The sequence below is a fragment of the Polyodon spathula genome, chromosome 6 (assembly GCF_017654505.1).
Source record: "Polyodon spathula isolate WHYD16114869_AA chromosome 6, ASM1765450v1, whole genome shotgun sequence".
Classification (NCBI taxonomy): domain Eukaryota; kingdom Metazoa; phylum Chordata; class Actinopteri; order Acipenseriformes; family Polyodontidae; genus Polyodon; species Polyodon spathula.
The window spans coordinates 47168114-47176532 of record NC_054539.1 but is presented as its reverse complement, the minus strand read 5'-3'; positions in this window follow the sequence as shown (position 1 = coordinate 47176532).

Genomic DNA, 8419 nt, shown 5'->3' with positions numbered 1-8419 from the left:
AGCAGCATTTTGCCGTGCATACCGCTCACCATTTATTTCTGTGAGACTGAACTCGCATTGATGAACAGATACAGCCGTGGAAAAGTATAGTAAAGGCAGAATTTTAGAATGGCGACATTGCTATGCGAGCAATATTTTGCAGTCGAGACATTTTCCTGTAGTGACATTTCCAGCTGTAACAAATCAGACAGGTTTTTGGATTGCATGGTCCGTCATATCTGGGTGAAAACTTCAGAATATCCTTCAACATGATTTGTGCGATTATTATCTTATATTACTTCATCACACACACAAGTAACAAGAAGACGTGTTAATCCCAATTACATTCCAAACATTTTGGCCTGGTTTTATTTGGTGCCTGTTAGGGGTAATCCAATTCTTGTGATTTAATTCTGCAAGAACAGAGTCAAGGGGGAAACTGAAGCTTTCAGAAACATAAGGCAATTTTTAAAAAAGCATAATGAAGGGTTGGAAAGCCAGTCCATAATTTGTAGCGTTTGGCTGTATTGGTAGGGGCATGATTTATTTTGAAAACTGCTGCCGCATATACGCTGTTGCGTGTCCACCAATTTTGCGTTATCGCCCCTTGCCGCTCATGTGTGTCCCAGGCTTTATTCGTTCTGGTATTTACCATATTTAGTTCTACTGTAATACACACTTTTTTTTCACAATCACTTAACACATTGAATACAGCAGGCACTGTTCCTTGGCAACAGACAATTTGTTCTGATAATGAAATATTTTCAGTTGCAGTGGGGAGGTGGGGGTTGCAACCTTGTTCTACATCAAAAAAATGTTGGGAACATCCAAGACTTGGTACAGTGGAGTGGTAGTTCATTTAGCATCCCTGGTGAGGGAGTGCTTATAAGAACCACTTATTTCTGTGAAGGCAAAAATTAACTGCAAATGTGTCTTTGGACTTTATTTTTAAAAACAATACAAGTAAAATATTCACCCCTGGGGAACTGGAGAGCTCATACCCATATTCAAAATGGCTGCCTGAGCCATCTTGTTGTTTTTCCTTGCAGTAATGCTATCTCCAAAATGGTCTGATAGAATATAACTTAAGACCGAGTTACACATTTGCATGACATATAATGACTCACTGATTAGATTTGGGGGAGGCGGAGGAGTAGATATAGATGCAATATATGTTTTCTTTCAATTAAGGGATCATACAACATAATTGCCTATAAAAAAGTCATTAGCTTCCCTTACACACATTGCTGGTGCTCTTAACTAACCAATAATTTCATTACAAGTGTCTGTATGTCTTACAAGGCCATGCAGTGTGGAAATGCACTTGTGAACTGTGGTGTTTTTTATATTTTTATATAAACGCTCCTATTTAGAAGTTGATCTAAATAGACTATATATTAGGGATGGGACAAATATAGCGGTTCTGAATAATTTTCCTTTAAGATCTCACTGATCCGTCTCTTTTCAATTGAAAGACGGTTAAATTTTTAACTTGCACAACTAGGTTGTGCTGTGTGTACCTCCAAAGTGCTTTAAATTATAAACAAATTGTCACCTTTTAATCTGCAGACAGGTGAGTTTCATGTGGCCGATACAGATCCACATTATAAAAACCTGACCATAACAGTAGTGTGTGATGTTTTAACAATAAATCTGTATAAGCATATGCAAGCTTATTTATTTACATGATCTCTACCGGTATTTAAGTGCACAGTCTTTTTATTTTTGTCTTATCACAAAATGCTATTTCTGAGCACATCACCCAGCATCGAGAAAGAAACTTAACGTTTCTAAAAGTTACCACAAAAACTAAATCCATGGAAAGTCATGGGAACCACCTCTTTTTTTTTTTTTTTTTTTTTTTTTTGCATTTCAGATTAACATTTCAACATTTTATTTAAAACTGAAGTATACTGCAGCAAGGCTTTCAAATATTCTTACTTAGTTTCAGTACCCCTTTCACTGCCCCCAACTTCACTCTTTAGTTCTAGTATAAGTTTTCTTAACTTTAAGACAACTTGTTTATGCAGACAAAAGTATTGGCACCCTACACTCATTAAACCACAATTCAAGGTAACAGATTAAGGACTAAGTATTTAGTGAAATAAAAAGCAATTTCTAGTAATTTGACAAATAATCTTTAATAAAAACAAAATAAACTTTTATCATTTAAAGTATTCGTTCATGATGAAAGTATTGCCCCCCCCCTACTTTAGTATTGTGTGTGTCCTCCTCCTTTTGCTTTTATTACAGCTTTCAGATGTTTATGATAATTCTTAACCCTGTATGTTGCATCTTGTCTTGATTTCCTTCAGCTCAGCATTTCTATTGAATTAATCTGCATGGCCATACGAGGCTGTGTGGTCCAGTGATTAAAGAAACAGGCTTGTAATCAGGCGGTCCCCACTTCAAATCCCAGTTCAACCACTGACTCATTGTGTGACTCTGAGCAAGTCACTTAACCTCCTTATGTTCCATCTTTCGGGTGATACATTGTTGTAAGTGACTCTGCAACATACTAGTCTAGTATATGTTGTAAAGCACTTTGTGACAGTGGTCCACTATGAAAGGCACTATATAAAAATAAAGATTATTATTATTTTGTATTTTATTTAGTTTATACCCTGAATAAAACCATGGCATAAATAATGAAACAGCGACCCTCCTCTCTCTCTCTTTTGAAAGCTTCTGCTTCTTTGGGTTAATTAGTTGTAGAAGAGGAAACACAAAACCACAAAAACAGAACCAAGAAAAAGGGAAATCACAGAACTAGAACCGGGGCCTGCTATACTGTAGGTTTGATCCTCCAGGACTTTCTCGATCGACAAGTCTCCAATACTAGTCTGAATCAAAGAGAGAAGTGAGCTGAGTGCACACTGATTAAGTAGCCACTGACCTCAGCCCCCTCCTTCCTTCTTTTTGTGGGTTCAATCACCCTGAGCAACCCTCAAGTAAGTGTCATAAAGAAAACTGGTTCTGGCTCAGTGCCTAAAATGGTGTTATCTTGGTGTGGCCCTTTGTTCCTTTATGCTTAACCTATGTTATCTCTTGAGCGCATCGGTTCCTCCACCAATGTGCGATTGTTTTTATTCCAGCAATCAGACAGTCATCGTCAGTGCAATGAAATGCAATCTTGCAATCTCGCATTTACTAGTTACTATACCTCCCCTGATAATCTCGTTTTAAAACTAACAGTGTACAAACCTGCAAACACATGTATCTTATATTCCATTCAAACTTTTTTCCATGTTATCCAACATATTTTTTCAAGTACATAATAATGTGCAACTTGTACCATATATGTGATTAGACAATAGAGTATTTATGTTTGTAATTTTGTTAAGTTTTCATCAATCCAAGATGGTGGACATGGACCAAACTTTTTTTAATAGAGCATACATGGGTTGCTATAGTTGTCCCATAGAAAACAGTGCTATGTGCTCCATGTGTCATGTACGTTTAATAAAAAAAACAATGTTCGAACTTAAAAAGGGTCTGTGTACAACGTAAAAAAAAAAATTAAAAAAATCTTAAACGTGTTGATAAAGAAGTTTAAAATTACTCTTGATTTTTCACTCTGCTATAGGAATCAAATGACTGGCAACTTCTTGTTTTTCAAAAGATGCTTGTTTAAACATGGGGTGTATTTTATAATCCGCTGGATCACCATGTTTGTCTCCATCAACATCAGGTCACAAAGAAAAAGCAGACAACAGGCTATAGATACTGCAACGAGTAAACTACATGTTTTCTGCAGAGAATATGGCTTTCCAACACCTTGTACCCTCTTGATCCATAATCAGAGGTTGACAAAGCCGAGGGGACTGTAGTCTACATGTGGCTAGAATAATATAGAAAGGAATACTTTCTTTGTAGAAAGTGGCATGCAAGCTACAAGTTTTAGGCTTTGTTGCAAGTAACTGTATCAAATGGCTGTTACTTTTGTAGAGGCAACATTACGTCATAGAATAAACCAGCTAATGAAAGTGATTTAAAAAGTCATGTGACTAGCTTCTTCACTGGAGAAAAAACTTGCTGAAAATTAATGCTGAGCTAAGATTCGCCTTATCGATTTATTTCAAGGTGATTTTTTTTTAGAAAATAGGTTGTACAGGCAAGTAAATAAGTGGTACAATTGGTCCATTCCTGGTAGTCAGTGATCAATTTGTCAGATAATGGCATGAGATGTACTGAAGCGGTATAAAGTCGACAAAATTAGTAATATTATATTCCTTGAAAAAAATGATTTACTATTATGAACTGTTTTAATATTATATTATTATTAATTATTAATAATTAATATTATAGTTTAATATTAGAAATTACAAATAAAAACAAAAAAAAACTGATTAGGTACCAATGCCGAAGCATTAGAGCCTTCATGTTACATTGCAGCGGTGTGTTACGTTTAAGTTCCCAAGTTGTGTTTGATACAACTTAATAGTAATGGATAAAGCGAGTCCTACTTTTTGTTTAAAGCTGTTTGAACATTGCTGTTCAGCAGACGCAACTTGCAAATATCATACTTGCCAACAAGTGTAAACTGTTCAGCAGGACCCTCGTTTCCGGAGGGGGGAGGGGGGGTGGAGCAGTCATACGCCAAAAAATACTCATCATCGTATAATAAACGTATTCACCCAACTCAACACGACACGACCATCATGACATTAATAATAGACATAATGAAGCGTTTTTACTTTTGTATAAGTTCGTGATCAGCAGATGTGTCAGCCGCACGAAGAGCACAGCGTGTGGTTTTCATTAACTACTATGCAGAATCTTTTTCCTATGGGTAAATATCGGGACTTTCTTCCTATGCATCGGGGTGCGGGACATTTACTAGGAATTCAATACTGTCCTGACCATATAGGGAATGTTGGCATGTATGAAATATTGTTACAGTTACCAATATCTAATTTGTTAAAGAAGAAAAAAAAATCACTTGACAATTAGGAATTCTGTTCAAAATATTAAAGTATAAAAACTATAAACTATAAAACTTATCGCTATTTACAATCAGTTTTATTTATATGTTTATTTACGCAGATAAAACAGAAAAGCATTCAAGCCAAAAATTATGAGGATAATGGTAAGTATGACTCACACAATCCTATATACACATACGTAAGAATAAAGTTTATTATTGTATTCTACTGAAAATAAAATGCTGGCAAATTACGTGGACTAAAAAAACACCAAAAACTTTGAGAGGAAATATCATCTATGTATTGTCTTCTATGTGTTATCCATCAACATTCTAGCTACAATTTCTACATACTATAGAATAGTGTCCCTGAAATTTGAAGCAACGATGTAGAAGCAACAGATTAAATTCTAAATTTTCTAGCCACATGTAGACTAGCGTCCCGTTGGTTTAACTGGTACACAGGTACGCATGCATACCAATTAAAAAAGGTTAGTCTTAACCAGCGGGAAAAATAGAGGTGCTCATAGAGTTCCTCCTCAACACATGGAAAAGAGCAAATTTGGTGTATTGAAGAATGACATCTCAATATATGTTGCCCATGGACCACAGTGTCACTGGCTACAAGTCACGAACTCTGTACTCCGCGTGGATGTTGTTGATTAATTGAGCTGTGACCATAAGGAAGCGGACACTGGAATCCTTCATCATGTTCATTATGCCAATAGCACATACTGTAATGTACTCATCCACAGCCCAGATACTGATGTTGGAGTTCCCAGATACCAGCTCATTTATATATGGCCGCTGGCGTGAAGAACAAAGCTTGTATCATTGAATCATCTGCACTGGGTTCCAGCGTGACGGAGTCCATGATTGGACTTCATGTCTTTACTGCCTCTGATTCCACTAATGCATTCGACGGCAAAGGGAAGGCGGCCTTCACTGTGGGAACCAAAAATGAAGAATTCTTTGAAGACAGCTTGGGTGTCTGTTGTCGCTGCTCTTGAGAAATGTGTGTGTCATCTGTTTAGTCAGCCTTCATCATCAGATGTTAAGAACATTCAGTACAGGGTGTTCTGCCTTGCGTCATCATCACCATCTGAGCAGAGTATGCCTCCTACAAGGAACGCACTACTACAGCACACAAAACGTGCAATCTGTTGGCGAGTTCTGCTGCCAAAAATTGAAGCATCATCACTTCTTGGCCATGGTTGAAAATTGGACAACAATGACCTGTGGGTGGTTTGGATGACAGTGGACCCACAATGACCTGTGGGTGGTTTGGATGACAGTGGACCCTGCCCTGCAGTGTGTTGCACAGGTCATCAGTTGCGGATGTAGAAGGTGTTTGTGTCAGTCTTGTGGTTTGATCATGGCCTATGGGGGACTGAGTAAAAGCAGAAAACCACCAAATCAGCTGAGATTTTTCATCTCTGTTATGAACACTAGGTGATATCTGTATACATAGTATTTATCTTTAATGTGAATATTACCTTTTACATATTGGAATCAAGGACAAGCATTGTGCTTGACAAATCCCAAATTGGGAATACAGTTTTGAGATTCAGGTACTGATCTGTAAGATGTATAGATGATTCAATTATCAAACATAACTAGGCTTGATAAAAATGAGTTTCCTCTAGCAAGTAACACGTGAAACAACATGTTGTTAGCATTCTATTTAACTTTGCAGAATTAAGGTTAGATATTATTTTAATGTATTGTCAAACCTGCATAGCCAAGCTTCAATTGTTAGTTTTACTTCTTCCCAGCTTTACATCTGGTTGGGACCAAGGCACAAAGAGGTCAAGAGACCAGCCTTGTATAACAGTGAGTCAGTGCCCGAGGTGGGAATTGAATACAGGATCATTCCACTAGACCACACTGACTCAATTAGTTTTACTTTGTTTTTAATACTAAATGTTCTCTGCATTCAGCTGTGAGTAGCTAAGTAAACAACAGTGCACCAGTGCGGAAAAGAGCGTGTTTACTGCTGTTAAGCATGTAATTATCTGGTAAAATACTTTTTGAGCAGCTGGGGAGAGGGATTCACACATGTACAGGAAGACAAGGGATGGTAGCGAATGAAAAATCCTATCCTGGTCCACAGCTCCCCCTTCCCCCCCTTTGTGTATTAAACAGAGCTTGCCAAGAACACAGAGTTACAACAGACCAGTTTATTTGCATTGCAATTCACACTTTCTGTATGTTTATATTCACTGCTTTGCCATACACAGTGGCATCTTTCAAAGTCTTAAGGACCACTGAAATATTTTTTTTCTCTTAAGGTGGAATATCATTTTGTAAAACAACTTAGGTTCACATAGGAGCCTTTAAAATAACATTCTGGGTGGTTTACTTTTATTTTTGCTACATTAACAGTTTTTTCCCCTGTAGCCTTTTTGCCAAAAACAATTTAGTGAATAAAGTCTTCTTTTTTGGTCCAGGTTTTGCAAAACCACCTACATTTGGACACATGCAGGCCTAATGATACTTCTGTTAAAGATAAACAACATTATACAGTGCAAAAAAATGTATATGCGGCAAGGATAAAATGAAGCAACTTCAGTTAAACAGTAAACCCCTTTCAATTTTTTTTCATGTGGAAGCCATTTATCCACTCAGCTGTATTTAAAAGGACAAAATGCACACACTATATTTGCAAGCCTCCCTGCATAACCTAAACAAAAATACAGTGGAAATGCAGTCTTGAATTTTGATCAAAACTGTAAACTCCTGTTCGATTCTTGATTTACACCTTTCACCATCTGTCAATTACATGTGGTTTTTTTTTTTGTCTTAAAAGGAGTGCTGACTAAGTTTTATATATATATATATTTCTTTGCTCAAGCAATACTAGCACTGGTCTAGCTTTTCTTCTGTTAAAGATTCTGTGCATGTATTTCATACTTTGTAATATACAGATATTTTAATGACTGGTATAGGTACCTAATCATTTCATATTTGATTTCAATTGTTTGAAATACAGCCATGTGACCTGTCATGTCAGCAGGGGAACCAGGATATATCCTAAATACACATAACTATCAACATGTACCTTGGATTCCAGCTCATGTCTTTTTTTTCCTGAAATCATAATTCAACTCCTTCTAATCTGCCATCCATAAGCTAAAGTAGTTAACCACAGCACTCTAGGTTTTTTACCTATTAAACCTAGAGTGGAGTAGCCTTCAAGATGCAGATTAAGGGTATTTTATCAACACTTCCAGCTGATTAGTTTTCCTCTGCAGAAACTGCCTGCAAAGAGGTGCCTTCATCAGTTGTTGTAATATGTATTTTAGTCTTTAAACCCAGCTATTTGTGTCTCCATAGCACATAAAGTATCTGAGCAGGACTGCAGGGTGAGTCAAAGTATGACTTGGAGCTCACTGTTTCAGATCCTGATTATGCCAATTTGCCTATCTTGCCTTGGTCGCATGATTTGGGGACAAAAAAAAATCCTGTCAAGAGTTCCAGGCTGAACCTCAACTCTAGAGTTCTGAAGCTTGGCAA